The 19617-nt window shown below is 36.9% G+C and overlaps 1 pseudogene; it reads left to right on the top strand.

Moving 5' to 3' along the window:
- Window positions 1-8915: 8915 nt before the first annotated feature.
- LOC132159423 (zinc finger protein 160-like) lies at window positions 8916-15618 on the top strand (annotated as a pseudogene).
- The last annotated feature ends 3999 nt before the right edge of the window (window positions 15619-19617 follow it).

Genomic DNA, 19617 nt, shown 5'->3' with positions numbered 1-19617 from the left:
AACACTCCAGAGAAAAAGAAAACTTGAAATTGCATCATATCACTCCTTTAAGACCAAGTACAATTCTCTGCCGTCTAGTCACAATCACTTCAGCTCACACCGAGTGGGACTTTAATTTCTTCAAATCAGTTTGGGGGAATGCAGAGATGTGATTATTGATGGTAAGCACAACATCCACATCTTTCACTATTGTAAGTTCATATTGTTAAATAGAGAAACAAAATCAATTTGAACTTTTAGCGTATTATTGAACTTGGACCTCATTATTAGTCCAGGGCCCTGCACACACACACACACACACACACACACACACACACACACACACACCTGTTTACTGTACAAACACAAAACACAATTTACTAGATCATTCCCTCAATTTACAAATTGTGCACACGATTTAGAAATTGAGATGATGAATTAGCAAATCGAGGGAACAAAATAGTAACTGTCTTCACATTTTAGTACATTGAGGGAATGAATAAGTAAATCATGCACACAATTTTTTTTAATTTATTTATTTTTTTGCATGTCATGTGCAGGGCTCCATAAAATTTAAAGGGGACTTAGGCAAACACAAATTCTTAGTCAATATGGAGCTGGTCACAATTTTTTAGGGGGGCTGAGTATGACTGGTATAATTACTCACAGACATAAAGAAATTGTGTGTGAGCTGTGGTCTTAATGCAGGAAAACAAGCTCTGCATCTCAATGTTCACACTATCCATCCTATATGTTTAGAATAAGTGTGTCCCAAAGCATAGTATGATGAAAAGAGTATGCCAAAAGTCCCCGGATGGTCGACTGTTTCAGGTCGATTTTTAAAGTTCAAACAGTTGAATGCACTTGTTTTTCCAGTCATTAATCTTCTCTAAATTAATGCACTGCCTTCACTGAAGCACAAATAGACAAACATCAGATTTCATTGATTTGATGTGTTTCAATACTGATATCTCTTTGGATTTTTTAAAGAATGATTAATTATTATGTCCCATGCACTCACAAGCTTGTTTCTGTTTCTCTCTGCAGAAATGTGATTGTTCATATCAAGGTAAAGTTAAAAGATAAAAAACTGTATTATTTAGGGATGTTTAAGATATATATTGTGCTAAGTTTCCTACAGCTTCTACCTTGTTTTATTTATTCTCAGGGAGGTAAAGTAAGTCAGATCTGTTCTCTCTCATAAACATCTGAGTTCATCTTCACAGAACAGTTCACAGAAGACTTCTCCGTAGTCTGTTCTTAGCTATAAATCAATGCCAGGGAGGCAGACTTGTGTTATATTCTACTACAAGTCAGTTTATTTATTACAATTAGTAAGTAAGCAGAACAAATATTCTACAATTACTGTGTAAGTATTAAATAAAGTATAAATGTGAGTAAGTAGTTTGCTCAAGGCAATATCAGCGATGGTTCTGGAGCCAGAGAGCTCTTCAGGTCTGGAAGCAGTATCTGATTTCATCATCACTTCAGTCTTTTATAGACTTCAGGTGGATCCCAATCAGGGTTCAAAATTAGCATTAAATTCATTTTGGCGGGTGTTAAAAAAAACTTACTAGCCAGTTTGGCCGATGATGCACGAGGCTCTGGTCTCAGTCATTTATCCCCTGGAAGCACTTCCTACATTTCCCATGAACACTGTGCCGTAATGCTACACGATGACGTTTCATACGCCCATTGACTGCACGCAGTTTGCAATGAAACCAGCGCGAGAAACCATGGAAACGAACGGAGCGTCCATCAGAAAACACAAGGAAGAAGAACTAGGAGGGAGTTAGTTAAAGTACATGTGTGAATGGTTGTTAGCACTAACAGTTACTAAACTAGGAGCTACGTGGAGCGCAGCTTACCTTTGTCCGGATTACTGTATTACTGTATACTGTTTGTCGGCTTTATGATCTGCAGCTCCTGAACCCATCCATTTGTGAACCGCACATGAGACTCCAATGACTTGTAGCTTCGGGACTGTTCTGAAGTGTAGGTGCTCACAAAACAAACAAGGTAGCCAAATATATTTCATATGGATTCAAACCGTTAATAGTGCCGATTTTGTCCACATACCGGTCCCTGGCATCCCTAAAATGATTTGATTTCAGGTTGTGTTGTGCTTTCACCTCACTATAAATGAAAATAAATAAAAAGATGCCCATCCATCTATCTCAGCACAACTGTAGACCTGGGCCTAAGCTGAGAGCAGAGCTGGACACAGACACCAATGAGGGAGTCCTCCTGAAGCCTACTGATGTCGACCAGCATGACAAGGCAAAGAAGGAGCTCATCTAGTTCACCACTGCTAGATTTAGTGATGTGAACAGTGGTGTCCTGCAGGAGATGCGGCTGACCAGTTTCCAGTGCTGGCCAGAGGCAGACACCAGTTCAGGTTAGCAATTCAAATGTAAAGACCAAATCTTCATCAGTCACTTCCGACCTCTTTTACTGTCTGCTGGAGTGAATGTGGAGTTGATCCCTGATCGATGGACAGTTCTCAAGACTGAACTTCACACAGCAGGAGGTACTTGATGTTTGAGAAAAAAAACATGTAGAATTTTTAAACAAGTGCGTGAAAAGTTCCTAAGCTCTATAGAAAGCTCTAATATTGTGAGACAGTTTTATTTTGTTTATCAGGAATCAGAGTAAATGTAATTTGTTAAAGGCACAATCCAAATTTGATGCCATCTTTTAATAACTAAAGTTGCATTTGAAAATGTATAATTGTTTGCAAATGCATAAAACCCAGTTGTACTCACCTGACATCACAGACTTTGATCCAAACAAAGCCATTGACATCTGGCATGCTGACAGTTTGTGCTCACGCAGGCCTGACTTTCTGCACAAACACCGAACAAAAGGAACAGAGGGTGGCTCAGATTCTGATGGCACCTCTGAAGAAGAAGAAGAGCTCTGAAGACGTGATTCAAATGATATATGAAGTGTTTGCACTTTCTGTGCATATTTTGTTGTATGCATTGTACTTTATATGTGTTTTTCATGCCAACAATTCTAATAAAATGATCAAATGCATTCAGTGGCACACATAATTTATCTTATTTTCACCGGGGAAAAAATGGCTAGTGGAAATTCTGATTGGCTGGTAACTTTAGAAAACAATTTTAATTTCGAACCCTGGTTAGCTGTATAAGTGAAGGGAGGTTTTTGTCCCAGTAAAGTTGCTTTCATTTAACACTATTTTTAAGTATGATAATTTAAACACATTATAGTATTGCACACTGTTTTATAATGTACTACAGAACTGAAATATAAATATCTACCACATGAGTGATAGCGGGCTGTAGTTGGGACACCCCTGGTTTAAAGCCTATTGTGACATTTGCAGCTATCACAACAGTATTTATTTATTAATCTGTGATGAACTGTGTTTCATATAAAACACAAAACCAGAACACTTAATTAAGTTAAACCCAATTCATTGCTTCTTTCAATTTTTAAATGCTTAAATTTTTTAATATTTGGGGTCTTTTAATTGTACGTTTTTTGTTTATATATATATATATATATATATATATATATATATATATATATATATATATATATATATATATATATATATATATATGCCTATATATTAATAAGAAAAGATAAATAATAATCTATTTATTTATTTTTTATTTCAGCCCATAAATACAAGCATCAAAGCATCTGTAAGAAGATAAATCTGCAGAGACAGAGTTTATTGAAGAACAGAGAGAACATGAGAGATCTAGAACCCTGCAGAACCAAACACACTGAAGAACAAACAGGTTGTGTGTATTCTTCATCCTTCATCAATGAGGCTGAAGAACCATTCGTTTATAAAGCAGTTCATCAGATTTCGTGTTTCACTGATGTCTTCACAGACATTTTCTACATCTCGCTTAGTCACATGTTCTCCTATTCTCATGAAGTGCTTTGAACGGCTAGTCATGCACCACATCAAGTCTGCCCCCCCACCCTCCCTGGACCCCTTCCAGTTTCCATACCGCTCCAACCGCTCGACCGATGATGCCATCACAACTGAGCACTCACACATCTGGACAAAAAAGACTCATACGTCAGAATGCTGTTCATAGACTTCAGTTCAGCATTCAACACAGTCATCCCTCAACAGCTCATTTACAAACTGGTCCAGCTGTATTTTATATTTAATCTGTATCTATCTGTATTTTTAGGTTCTACTGTTAGTGTTATCTGTGCACCGTGAGCCTGAGAGTAACGCAATTTCAATTCTCTGTATTTATGTTCTGTACATGTGGAAGAATTGACAATAAATCAGACTTGACTTCATTATAGTCTGATAAACCATGTTATTTGCTTCTAACAAATTTATTTCTGAATTTGTACATTCCTATTGTTTATTATTTTCTTTTCTTTTTTATTTTTAATACGGAACACCACTTTTTTCGTCTTTAATATGGGATGATTCTCTTTTCAACCCTCAGCTGGACAAAGTAATGATGGAATCAAAGACCAGTTGGACATTGACCCTATACACAATAAAGAAGCAGAAACTGTAGAACAAGTATTAATACTGTACCCTAATATGAATTTAAATAATTTAAAGTAAGAAATAAATACAAATCTCTGCATGTGTGACATTTGAAGTGAATATGATAGATAACAGTCCAGGAACAGTGAAAATAATAATGCAGTGTTTAAATGTATTAGGTGTAATATCCAGTCTCCAGTACAGCAGGTGGCAGTAACTGTTCAGCTCGCTCGAGATCCTCCAGTAAAACCCACGAAGAAGAAGAAAACGAAAGTAACTGCAGAAAACACGCAGATAGCGAGAGAAAGCGTTGCTCGTTGGATTTGATGCATGCCATGTCCTAGAAAACATTTTTCATTTCATTTAAATGTAGCAAATACAGTCTTTATAAGCTTTCCATTGAAAAATGTATGTCCTAGAATGTCCTAGAAAACATTTTTCATTTACATCTTAGCAAAAAAATACTTATAAATCTCTTCTTAGTGCACAAGACTGCAAGTATGTTTTCAAAAAGGGGTTTTATTGAAAACGAATGTGTTTCTGAAGGTGTCTCCGTATTTCCGCTTCTGGTTTATGTTGTTGTTTTCGTGATGCCAAATCGAAAGTGTTTTTAAAACCTGTTAGCCAGCACCCCCCACCCATTATGGGACTCACAGCTGAAAGTGCTCTACCAAACTTATAATTGTAACAGTTTCCAACTTCAGTGTGTTACAAACATAATTTTGGTGTTTTTTGGAAAGAAGACCCTTTGGGCTTTACTTTTTATCAACCAGATTTGATAATGCTCAAAAATATTAAAAGTTATAGACACTGAAGTGCCTTGATTTTTTTTTTTTTTTTTTACCACACTTAAATATTTTTTTATTTGATATACAAATACATGAAATGAGTCCTGGAGCAATCTAGAAAAGTAATGGGGTGAAAACCACATGTCTCATGAGTTTCTATTTCAAATCTGAATAAAATATCATAAAAAATGAGACTCCTGCAAATATTTTTCTGAGACTATGTCTACAACCCCCCCCCCCCAAAAAAAAAAAAAAAAAATATATATATATATATATATATATATATATATATATATATATTTCCCAATAGTATTGAAGGCTTCTACAAACTATTTAGTCAGTAAACATACCACTGCATAGTTTTTTTTTTTCAATTAAAAAACACTAGACAGAAACTTAGACATCATATAAGTGATTTATTTTATCACTAGAAAAATACAATAAAAATAATTTGAGTAAGAAAAATAAGAATAATAAGGAAAATAAAACTTAAGACTTAACTTTGTTTGCCAAATACAGAAAATCCTGAGATTGCTAGAAATGCAGTATTTACAATGAATTACGATGCAAATAAGTGCTGATGTGCTTATGGCCACTTATACAGATGGTAATAACACAAATGTGCCGAAGTAAATAATCCACTCTCTCTATTCATATAGACGCGTTCACTTTGATAGCCGTGACCATTCAGTAATAGTCGATCGCTGTAAGTTCCGCCTCCATCAGCTGACAGGTGCGTCAGAGCGTGTCACCAGCTCCCAGGAGAGAGCGCCAAATTCAAATAAACTTTAATCTTCCGCCTATTTTTCATTAATTCCGGTGGATCGCCTCATTCTGTTTGTGACACTGTACGCTGCAAAACCGTGCCGTGTATTTACTACCAAGACGCAGTTTCCGACCGTGAGTTATTCCATAACGGACGCGAACAGTTCTGTCGCTGAAGAAATGAAACGTAAACAAAGGAATTATGATCCATATTACAACGTTATTGCTTCGTTGGACTAAACGTGCTTCATGAGATGTCGTTCAGTGGACCCTTACCTTTCTAACTAAACCGGGATTTACAGCTGTGGATGTGTTTATGACTCGTTATTATGACGGATCTGGTGTGTACAGCGTTTCTAATGTTCATGTTTGTATGTGTACTGCTTACACAAATGTAGCAAATACAGTCTTTATAAGCTTTCCATTGAAAAACAGCGATCTGTCATCGATGCTTGAGGCTTAGATCTTTATAATGATACATAGTTTGTCAAGATTAAATTTGTCCTGTTTCATTTAATCTATTGATAATCACTGACACGTGCAAGTTGAAAGGCGTTGAGAACGAGGACGTCTTTGTGCTGGCTATAATCTGATGTTCAGGAAAACACATTTAACCTGAGTTTTGATTTTTTTTTTACATTTCTCCATACTCCTTTATTATTTGGAATAAATATCACACAAACAATAATTAAATACTTTATTAGACATTAGTTTCGGATGGTCAGCTGTTAAATAATGGTTTTTGAGTATTATTGAGCTTTGCTGTCAGGTTGGCAACCGATCCTCCTTTGCTTCTCCTTTAAAGCTGTCATATGATGCTGCTAAAAACAACATTGTTTTGTGTATTTGGTGTAATGAAATGTTTATGCGGTTTAAGGTTAAAAAAAATATTTTCCACATACTGTACATTATTGTTTCTCCTCTATGCCCTTCTTCTGAAACGTGTCGATTCGATCGAGCACGAAACTCTGCTTTTTTTATTTTTGTAATTTAAAATAATTGGACAAGTTATCTCTTCAGGGTCATTAGCGTTAACTCAGATTTGAGTGAAAAGTAATTTGGCAGATAACCTTTTGAGTAAAACACTGTTTGTACGTCATTTCTTTATCTTTCTGGGAGGTGGGGTGATTTAATAAGCTTTTTAAATAAGTTTTCAGTCCAATCTGACCTAAACACAAATTTTCACAACTACAGCTTTAACCATGTAATAAATGTGCCGTTTCAAAAGATTCATATCTATAATTTATGGGTAAAAGTTTAAAACCCACTTGTATCAGTAAACTTTAGTTCTAGTTTACTAGCTTGAGTCTATTTTTATATACATTTGACACTTCTCCATCTCAAGTAATGTTGTTTCAGATCATTATTTCATACCATATTAATTCATAATAAGTTGTGGAAAGGTACTAAAAACATATTTACAACAGTTCATGTGAGTTCAGTGGATCAATTTAATATTATAAAGCGACAAAACCACTTTTTGAGTCCCAAAAAAAACAAAATAACGACTTCCCTACAATCTAGTAATGGGCCAATTTCAAAACACTGCTTTGAAGCTTTACGAATCGAATCAGTGACTCGAAGCACCAATATCACGTGATTTCAGCAGTTTAGCCGTTTGATAGGAGATCCGAGTCACTGATTCGATTTGGAAAGATACGAAGCAGTGTTTTGAAATCAGCCCATCACTGATTGTTGAAAAATTGTTTTGTTTTTTTCGGTGCACGATAATTCTCGTTGCTTTTATAATATTAAGGTAGAACCACTGAACTCACATTAAATATGTTTTAGTACCTTTCTGGATCTTGAGAGAGGAAATGTCATTGCTTTGAACGCAGTCCTCACTGAGCCATCGGATTTAATCACAATATCTTAAACTGTGTTCTGAAGATGACTGAAGGCCTTATGGGTGTAGAACAATATGAGGGTGAGTAACTAATGACAGCATTTTCATTTTTGGGTGAACTAACCCTTTAATATATAAGAAATTGACAGGATTTTTGCTATATTTTAGATTTCTTCCCTTGCAGCGGTTGGGGGTCATGACACAAGACGTGTGACGTGGAAACATCCTTTCCCACATGTTCATGATGATGTTGGGAGGAGGATCAACTGGAAGGGTGTGAATGGGGAAAAAAATATTCAACCAGAGTTCCTTTTAAACGATTACAACATCATAGAACAAAACTGAATTAAATTAGCCTATGCACTTTATATATACACATCACATTTCTAATCAATATGGTTAACAATAAAGATTAATAATAAGGAAAAGAAGCACATCACAAATAGCCTACATCATTAAATCCCGTCCTACTGTAGATAAACAGAACATCTCCACTTATTAACTAATGATCATGTGCCTGAAAGAAGCACAAATAAAGATATAGGTATATATATAAGATATAGGTATATCTATATATATCTATATATAAGAATTGGTAATTCTGCCCTCAACAAAACACTTCAATTGATAGGGAAACATGGTTCTGGTCAGTGCAATAAATGTGGACTCTCAGAAACTGTAGAGCATGTAATAATCAATTGTATGGCATATGAAAGGGAAAGAATTAAATAAGAAAATGATTTAATTTCTGTTGGCATACATTCTTTAACTTTGCCGAATATACTTAATAGTTCTTTCAAAGGATATGAAGCTCTTTTTTTTTTAAAGCAACAAGTTTATATAAGAAAATACAGAAAGGTAGGGTAGGTGGAAGTAATATTTTTTGTTTGTTTCTCTCCTGTTTATTTCTGACATCAGTGCTTCACACTCCATCCCAGTAGATGGCGGAATATGCACCAAAGCTGGTTTGCCAACCGCCATTAAACGTCAAAGAAGAAGAAGAAGTTATTCGTGGATTTTCTTAATTCTTATTGGAGACGCGAACCGTTTCAAACGATTCAGTTCGATTTGGTGAACTGGTTCAACCGAGTCACTGAGAAGAATCGGTTGAATCGAAGGATTCGTTCATGAACCGGACATCAGCGTGCGCTTGCTGTGTCTTCTGAGGTGAGTCGAGCAGTTCAGATATATATCGCTTGTTTACACATCCTTAAAAAACATTTTACACGGTTTGTTTAATCAACATCCTACGGGGTTCTTTCTAAATTGTTCTCATCGGATAGAACACTATTTATGCGCCTGTTCTGGAGACAGGAAAGGAACATCACAGGGAACTAAAGTCATGCGGACACGAACCATTGTGTGTGTTTCTTTAAAGTTTGTGTTAATCTTCTAGAGTGATGAAGATGTGCGTGTTTCTTTGTGCTTTCATAGATATGAAAATATTCAGTTATATCCTATATGGTTAATGGCAGACAGAAATGGAGCAGAAAAAAAACTGTAAAGATGGAGAGAGAGAGACGTTTTATAACATTTATTTTACTCTGCTCGGACTCTAATGGTGCTTTTTTTATATTATTTATTTATTTATTTAATCATTTTTACAACATACACCTACTATTACTATGCCAATATAACTGCCAAATAAGCACACTAATGTCTGCACAAAAAGTTAAAGCTGTGCTGCCGAGTCCAGCACTTTTTGACAGAATTATAATTATATTTCTAAGTTTATTGAAAGACAGAGAGAACATGAGAGATCCAGAACCCAGCAGAACCAAACACACTGAAGAACAAACAGGTTGCTAAACACACTAAAGAAATTAAAAGATAAAATTAAATGTCATCCTCTTAAAACTAAATAACTCATATAAATAATATTCAATACATTAATTTCTAAGGATTCTTAATTATCAATTTGAACAAAAGAAAATCGATCCTACAACATGATCAAAATAATTAGCAAAAATTGTGTTAAAATGTATCAAATAATGATACAACAGTGTTTTGAGAAACATTGATTTGTTCATCTTGAAATCGTTGTGGGCATACCAACTGCATAATGTTAGCTATAATTGAATTTAATTAAATGCAGCAAGTTGCTATTTTTGCTCAGTTTGGGCTTATAAATAAATAAATAATAAATATATATTTTATTTAATCTAAAGCAGCGGTTCCCCACCCCGCTCTGCATATTTATTATGTATCTGTTATCACATAGGACTTTTGTTCTGTTCGAATATAAGTGCCCTGCAGTGGACATCAGGATATTGATTCTAATTCCATGTTACATACAAAGAGGATTAAAGTGTGCAAGAAGTGAATTTAAATAGTATTTATTTACAGAGGCATATCACATCTGTGTGTGAAGATGCTGCAGACTATTACTGAATTATTTCAAGCATTTTTCCCCTCCGTGACCAGTGTGTCACAGAAGCACAGTTTTTTATAAAATTAATTTCTGTTGGCAGTAACACTTTGCACGCTGTTTATAAGCCTGGGTGCCCTGTGTTATTGGAGGAGTGCTCTGATTGCCTCAAGTTGAAAAAAAAAAGAGGCAACTCTGAGTGGAAAGGTGCCTGACGTCATTCATGTTTTTTTTTCCATTGTCCAATCGAATGAATGGCAAGGCGGGCCTTCTGATGTGGTGACAAAAGTTTACCATTGTTTAGAAAGTCCAGAGACTGCAATGATGGAGGAGTAACTTTAGGTGTCTGTCGTGGGTCACCTGGAGCTGTATTTTTTATGGTTTCTGCTAATATGACAGTTTACTTCTTTGATTTACAGATTGTAAAATTATTGAAATGGCTGTTGCTCCCCCTTCCCTGTTTTGTTTCTTTGAATTGATGTTGTTTTGTTGAATTAAAGATAAAAAGAGTTAAGCACAAAAATAAATGCATAAATAACAGTGATATGATTTCTAAAGACATTTACAATATTTCGATATAAATTACCAGTGTTTCCCATAAATAGATATATTTGTGGCGTTTGACTTCGTTGAATAGACATGAGCACTGAACATTACAAAATCAAAACGTCGCAGGTGCTTTATATAAGTTTATCTCTGAAGCTTTGATTACAGCCGTTACTAAAATTTTGAAATATATTTGACATTTTTTATATTTTTAAATGTGAATTATTCCTGTGATCAAAGCTAAATTTTCAGCATCATTATTCCAGTTTTCAGTGTCACATGATCCAGAAATCATTCTAATATGCCGATTTGCTGATTATCAATATTTAAAACAGTTGAGTAAATGTTTTTCAGGATTCTTTGATGAATGCTTTAAATTGATCAAAATTGATGATAAAGGGATTTATAATGGTACAAAAGATTTCTATTTCAGATAAATGCTACTATTCTGAATGTTTTTTTTATCAAACACACCTGAAAAAAATGTACTCTGTTTTCAACATAACTTTATGTTGAATTGTCTTGCATTGTCTTGTTGAAATATGCATGGACGTCCCAAGAAAAAGATGTCTTCTTGAAGGCAGTTTATGCAGCATATTATGCTCCAAAATCTCTGTACTTTTCAGCATTAATGGTACCTTCACAGAAGTGCAAGTTACCTTTGCCAAGGGCACTGACACAACCACATACCATGACAGATCCTGGCTTTTGGACTTGTTGCTGGTAACAGTCTGGATCAGGGGTTGGCAACCTACGGCACGCGTGCCAACAGTGGCACGCAGAGGGATAATCGCTGGCACGCAAGCAATAAGGAAAACTGTATAATGACGTACAGTTTGATGTAATAACTTCTCATAGTCACACAGCCTGTTAGGAGCTACAAATACTATTAAAGTGTGAGAATTAACTTGCATGGATGCACGTGCAAACACTGCACATACTAGGTGCTTCAGATCAAAGCCTCGGTCTAACAGCACTCATCAATGTCAAAATGACTGAGATGGCCAATCAGATCAAAGTAGGCGGGGTTTACTGTTCACAGAAGCAGAGCGCGGAGCGTCAGTTTAACGTTAAAGAGAGTGAGGTAAGATGAAGCTGCAAATCAATTAACATTAGTCAACTTTTAATAATACGTTTTACCATAGAAATGTTAAATGACCTAAAGCTATATCCAGTGATGAAAAATTTTCTGAAATATGGCCATTTTGAGAGAAAGAAAGTGTGTGGGGGGGGGGGGGATAAATTGTCTCTCTCTGCAGACAATGAAGCGATTTTGCCCCTTTGTTGTTGAGAAATATAATGCAGCGATTCAGTATCGATTAATAAAAGTAGCGTGACAACACTCTGAATGCTACTTTTTGCACAGCACGATCTCAGATCTCTGTGTGCGAGTGGTGTGTGTTGTGTGTGTGTGTGTGTCTGTGTGTGCACGTTCATCAATTAAAGCAGTGCATTAACGTTGATTAAACGTTAAAAAAACATTTTTTTTATCGTATAATAAAAAATTGTGTATGTACCGTTTAAATACAGAATTATATCGGGGTGTGTGTGTGGGGGGTATTTTATAAAAATAAAAAATGGCACGTCATGCCGAAAAGGTTGCTGATCCCTGGTCTGGATGATCCTTTTCTTCTTTGGTCCAGAGTATTTGTTGGCAAACTGGCGATCCTCGGCCCATCTTTGCTCCTAAAGGATTAGACCTTTCTTGGATGCTGCTTTTGTACTAAATCATAATTACAATCACCTGTTGACATCACCTGTTTCAAATCACATCATTATTTAACCATTTTACCTCATTACTAGCCCTAAATTGCTCCTGTCCCAACTTTTTTTGAAATGTGTTGCAGGTCTGAATGACAGGAAAGGATGCATATTTACAAATGACATGAAGTTGACCAGACAAAACATGAAATATTTTGTGTTCATATTGTCTGCAATGAAATACAAGTCAAAGTAAATTTAGAAATCACTACTTTCTTTTTTTATTTGCGTTTTCCATACTGTCCCAACTTTTTCTGATTTGGGGTTGTAAATACTCCTTCACTTTTGATCGTGCAGATAAGAATAAGGTATCATTTCAAACTGCAAACGGTCTGGGTATGTATAGTCATAATAACAGCAAAATAATGTGCTTTTGTAAAATAAAGAAAATATACATGGTGATTTCTCTGCCATCTTGGTCTCTGTCACCTCTCTTCACAGACACATAAATAAAACAGCGTTACCATTACAATATCATTCCTGTATGTGATGCAGTGCTGTCTAAGGGCCCGAAGATCATGGGCATCCAGTATGGTTTTCCGGCCTTGACCCTTACGCACAGAGATTGTGTGGAAGATTTTTATTAATAAGATTTTACTCAATCAAGTATAATCAAGATGAATCTAGTCACATATATGCATATGTGTCTTATTCCATTATAATCATATAGCCTTTGTGTGAAAGGAATGTGTCTGTCTGCAAAAAACATCCTGACCACCACAGATTGGAAACATCTGGAAAAACATGCAATGGGCCTCTTTTCTTTACCATAGCAAGTCCCTAGGGAGGTATCAAAATTGCAAGCATAAGGAAAAGTTTGACTATTTGGAAACGCCCTGTATAGGGTATATAATGAGATGCTACCTAGCATTCGGGAGATCTTCTCACAAAGAGGATCTCGGCTTTGTTTCTCTCTGAAATAAAGTCTATCTTCTGGAAACAAAACCCAGAGACTGCGTGATTCCTCAGACACAGGGCAGATAAAAATACACAACATTTGTTCCAGATTCTTTGAATCTTTGGATGATATTTTGCACTGTAGATCATGATAACATCAAACTCTTTTAAATTTATTACAGCTGTAGAATTGAAAATGCACAAGAGGACCCACACTGGAGAGAAACCTTACATGTGTTCACACTGCGATAGGAGATTTGTTCAGAGAGCAACTCTGAAAACACATGAGAGGACCCACACTGGAGAGAAACCATACAAGTGTTCATACTGTGACAAGAGATTTGTTCATAGAGCAACTCTGAAAACACATGAGAGGACCCACACTGGAGAGAAACCATACAAGTGTTCATACTGTGACAAGACATTCATTTGTTCAGGACATCTGAAAACACATGAGAGGACCCACACTGGAGAGAAACCATACAAGTGTTCACACTGTGACAAGAGATTTGTTCAGAGAGCAAATCTGAAAACACATGAGAGGACCCACACTGGAGACAAACCATACAAGTGTTCATACTGTGACAAGACATTCATTTGTTCAGGACATCTGAAAACACACCAGAGGATCCACACTGGAGAGAAACCATACAAGTGTTCACACTGCAACAAGAGATACCGTTTATCAGAACATCTGAAAACACATGAGAGGACCCACACTGGAGAGAAACCGTACAAGTGTTCACACTGTGACAAGAGATTTGTTCAGAGAGCAAATCTGAAAAAACATGAGAGGACCCACACTGGAGAGAAACCATACAAGTGTTCATACTGTGACAAGACATTCAGTTGTTCAGGACATCTGAAAACACACCAGAGGATCCACACTGGAGAGAAACCATACAAGTGTTCACACTGTGACAAGAGATTCGTTCAGACAGCAAATCTGAAAAAAACATGAGAGGACCCACACTGGAGAGAAACCATACAAGTGTTCATACTGTGACAAGACATTCATTTGTTCAGGACATCTGAAAACACACCAGAGGATCCACACTGGAGAGAAACCATACACGTGTTCACACTGTGACAAGAGATTCGTTCAGACAGCAAATCTGAAAACACATGAGAGGACTCACACCGGAGAAAAACCTTACAAGTGTTCACACTGCAACAAGAGATACAGTTTATCAGGACATCTGAAAACACACCAGAGGATCCACACTGGAGAGAAACCATACAAGTGTTCACACTGCAACAAGAGATACCGTTTATCAGAACATCTGAAAACACATGAGAGGACCCACACTGGAGAGAAACCATTCACATGTGATCTGTGTGGGAAGAGTTTCACACAATCAGCAAACCATAAGTTGCACATGCACATCCACACTGGAGAGAAACCGTTTACATGTGATCTGTGTGGGAAGAGTTTCATAATAAAACGCAGCTTTAAAGAGCACATGAACATCCACTCTGGGGAAAAACCGTACACATGTGATCAGTGTGGCAAAGGATTTGTAAGGTCTTCTGACCTAAAGATTCACCTGACACTTCATACAAAGAAGAAACATCTGTATTTATGTTCTTTGTGTGGAAAGAGTTTTCCACTGCTGAAAAGTTTAAAAACACATCAGAAAAGACATACTGCCAAAAAAGCTTATATGTGCTTTGAGTGTGAGAAGACTTTTTTACAGATGAACATTTGAAAATGCACCAGAGAACTCACACTGGGGAGAAACCTTACATGTGTTCACACTGCGACAAGGGATTCAGTTCTTCATCAAATCTGAAAAAAACATGAAAGGACTCATACTGGAGAGAAGCCTTACAAGTGTTCACACTGTGACAAGAGATTCAGTCAGTCAGAAATCCTGAAAAATCATGAGAGGACTCACACTGGAGAGAAACCTTTCAAGTGTTCACACTGCGACAAGGGATTCAGTCACTCAGGAAACCTAAAAAAACATGAGAGGATCCGCACTGGAGAGAAACCATACACATGTGATCAATGCGGGAAGAGCTACACTGAATCATCTACTCTACAGAGACATAAAAAATCATCCACAGCCCGAAATCATAGTAAGTAGAGTTAATCTTCAACTTAATGCTTTACTTTTGACTCGTCAGTCTGTATTCTGTTCCCGCTGAAAAGCAGGCAATGGTTTCTAATAGGGATGTGCACGGATAGTCGAACATTCGAATATTCGTTCTGCTCTAATTATTCGATAAATAAAAATAATATTCGAATTTCGCAAAAAAAAAAAAAAAAAAGTTCACAATAAAACCTAATTTGGTCACTTTTTGTGATTCTCCACGGCATATTTGAAGGTGTATGCAAGCAAAAAATAATTAATGAATGATTAAGGGGCCATTCACATATCGCGCCTAATAAGGCGTGGAAAAGGCTATGCGCTCCGCTTTCTCCTTCTTTCCAAAGCGCTCGGGCAGAAGCGCTCCTGAGGCGACGCGTTCTCTCCATGAAGACGCGGAAATTTCAGTAAAGGATAAATGGATTTGCAGCACAAAAAAAATCGCTTTCAGTAGCTCTGCTACTAAATTTATTTCAAAATGGCAATCCATATAAAGCTATGATCAGCTGTTCCTTCATCTTGGCTGAGCTTTCAACATTGTTACAGGAAAGGATGAAGCTGAATGTTTAGTTCTTGTCACATGACCTGCGGTGCGCTTGCGGCATTCTGAAAGTTGAGATGTTTTTAACTCGATGCTGTTCGGACGCGCCTGGAAAAAACGGGACCGCGTCGCACAGCGTGCGCATCGCTTCCATTATGAGCGCGCATACCGCGCGCCTACATTGGAAATAACGAACTTGAGCATGCAAAAGACGCAATATGTGAACGCCCCCTAAAAGAACTGCGGTCTTCTAGTACTTCAAATATGCCGTGGAGAATCACAGAAAGTGATCCAAGGACATTGTTGCAGCATCTCTCAAGCAACGAATAAACACCGCTAACTTGGAGAATGCAGTGAAAACTCCTCTTGTCGTGTCTGCCCTAGACCCTCGGCACAAACATCTCAGGTTCCTCGATGAAAACATGAGAGAAGTAAGAAAAAAAAACTTTTTTGAACATTTTCCTTGATGCAAGTGGTGCGGATGCAGCCGCTGTCACCAACGATGAAGAAGATGCAATGCCCACTCATCGGAAAAGGCTGAGCCAGTTCTCCAGCGATGATTACAGGGAGTCCAGCCGAGACGAGTGGGAACAGTTCTTGCTGGAGCCATGTATTCCACCAGATGAGGATCCCATTCAGTGGTGAAACGAAAACACGAAGCGCTTCACAAAACTTATTCGCTTAGCACACCGTTGTGAGTCCCGCCAACGTCTGTGTCGTCAGAGCGTGTTATCTCCGCGGCCGGCCTTATTGTTAACAGACTAAGGAGCCGACTTTTTCCCCCAATCATGTTTACATGCCCGTATTTCTTAACAAGAACATTTGAAAGAATAGAAAAAAAAGCAAAAAAGATTTGCTGACAGTTTAAAAGTTAAGTGTAAGCTACATTCTGTACAATAGCCTAATTGCTGCAGGCTGCTTTACATTTTTTCTTTGTTCACTTTTTTTTTTGCTTTAATCTGTACTTTTGTTTGTTTGCACGCATTGTTAAAGGTTTTCAGCTACAAAACACGATGTGTAATGTTCAAGCTTATTGTAAGCTTGTTCAAAATGACGAAAACAAATGTTGCTAAAAAATAACGTCTGACTCATTAAACTGAATTTAAATAAACGAATATTCGAATATTCGTTTTTTGTGAGCTCAAATATTCGAATGTGATATTTGTGGAAAACGCCCATCCCTAGTTTCTAATTACAAAGGCAAATGTATCTATTTACACCATGTTTTTGCAGTGTTGAGTTTTGTAGCCAATGACAGACATGTTTGTTGAAAGCACTGACCAATCAGAGGGGTTTAATGTAAGTTAGTCAAAATATACTCAGTATCCCTTAAAACACATCTAGTTTTGTTTGTTGACTGAGTTATACACACTCTTATTATAACAAAGTGTAGAGTCACAAACACATTTAACTACAGGAGTGAATTCACTAAACTCTTCTGTGAGACACTCTTGAAATTGCTGTGATTGACAGTGATAACAGAAGTAACGGACGGGACAAAACATCTGGCAAACCTTTTTCAAAATATGCTCAGCAACCTCTACAGTTGTTACTTTTTAATTTTAGTTGTAACATGAATTACTTGTCATTTTTACATTATAATTATTATAAATATTTAACTTAAATTGTCTTGTATTTTCAAGTAGTTAACTAGTTGAAACAGGTAAATGACAAATCCTTCTAGATGTTGGTGTCTGGGCAAAATGTTCCCTTTGTTTAAATGGTTAACAATAAAAGTAAAAAAAAAAAAAAATCTTGCATTAAATTAGCATTTTATATTAAATCCATACGCAAAACTTAAAATAACTAGCTTATATAAGGGAGTGGAAATGGCAAATGAGCTAATGAGTGGCTTTCTGTCTACTGGTTATAGTGGGAGAAGTGTTTGTTTTTTACACCAGGTGACCGAAATCATGTCATCAATCAAGTAATTCATCTTTAAAGGCCATTTTACGGCAGAACTAATAATTAAATGTTTAAGTCAAGTAAGAAGCAAGTAATAAAAGCATTCATCCTTGATTTGTTTTACACATTTGGAAGACTGTGAATCAATCAATTAATTTACCTTAATTATTAGTTCTGGAGCAGATACCCTAACTCATGCTAGTCTGTGGTAGTTTTGTAATCTGATTATATTAAGACTTGACCAGGAGTAAATCTGCCAACACTTTGCCAGTGTACAAAAAGTGTACTGTTCTTTCGATATATATTGTTATTTATTGCCCATAATTGACACATTTGAAACATTTACAGTTTTTTGATACTTCAGCATGTATAGATTTTGTTCACTTAACATATGCCAATTTAAATGTATTTAGGCTATATAATTTCCTGAAAGTTACATTTTTGTGTGTGTTTTGTTATTTTTGATAATCCATTGCATATTAAAATGGTATGTTGTCAATGAAATGAAAATGGCATTAGATCGAAGTTTATAAATGTATGTATGTAAGAGGCTCTTTTTATACCCAATCATGTTGCCAATTGACCTAATAAGTTGCAAATTGGTCCTCCAGCTGTTCCTTATATGTACATTTAACTTTTCCGGCCTCTTATTACCTGTCCCAACTTTTTTGGAATGTGTAGTTCTCATGAAATCCAAAATTAGCCAATACTTGGCATGACATTTCAAAATGTCTCACTTTCAACATTTGATATATCATCTATATTCTATTGTGAATAAAATATAAGTTTATGAGATTTGTAAATTATTCCACTTCTTTTTTTCTCACAATTTGTACAGTATCTCAACTTTTTTGGAATCAGGTTTGTATTAATGCATTAGATGCACTTGGCCCGCCCCAGATCTGTGTGGATCATCTGTCATTTCATGCAGTCGGTTGGTGACTAATATGAGGCAGAGCAACTTACTGCATAATAGAGCCTAGAGAATATCCCTAAAATACAAGATATGGGGCAATATGATGATGATGTCAAACACCGGTCGGTCTGATGGTGATGATGATGTCCCACAACGGTCGGTCTGATGGTGATGATGATGTCACAAACCGGTCGGTCTGATGGTGATGATGATGTCACACATCGGTCGGTCTGATGGTGATGATGATGTCACACACCGGTCGGTCTGATGGTGATGATGATGTCACACACCGGTCGGTCTGATGGTGATGATGATGTCACACACCGGTCGGTCTGATGGTGATGATGATGTCACACACCGGTCGGTCTGATGGTGATGATGATGTCACACACCGGTCGGTCTGATGGTGATGATGATGTCACACACCGGTCGGTCTGATGGTGATGATGATGTCACACACCGGTCGGTCTGATGGTGATGATGATGTCCCACAACGGTCGGTCTGATGGTGATGATGATGTCACACACCGGTCGGTCTGATGGTGATGATGATGTCCCACAACGGTCGGTCTGATGGTGATGATGATGTCCCACATCGGTCGGTCTGATGGTGATGATGATGTCCCACAACGGTCGGTCTGATGGTGATGATGATGTCCCACACCGGTCGGTCTGATGGTGATGATGATGTCCCACAACGGTCGGTCTGAT

Source organism: Carassius carassius, chromosome 16 (assembly GCF_963082965.1).
Source record: "Carassius carassius chromosome 16, fCarCar2.1, whole genome shotgun sequence".
Taxonomy (NCBI): Eukaryota; Metazoa; Chordata; class Actinopteri; order Cypriniformes; family Cyprinidae; genus Carassius; species Carassius carassius.
The sequence above is the reverse complement of the archived record's forward strand: the minus strand, read 5'-3'. Positions and strand labels throughout refer to the sequence as shown.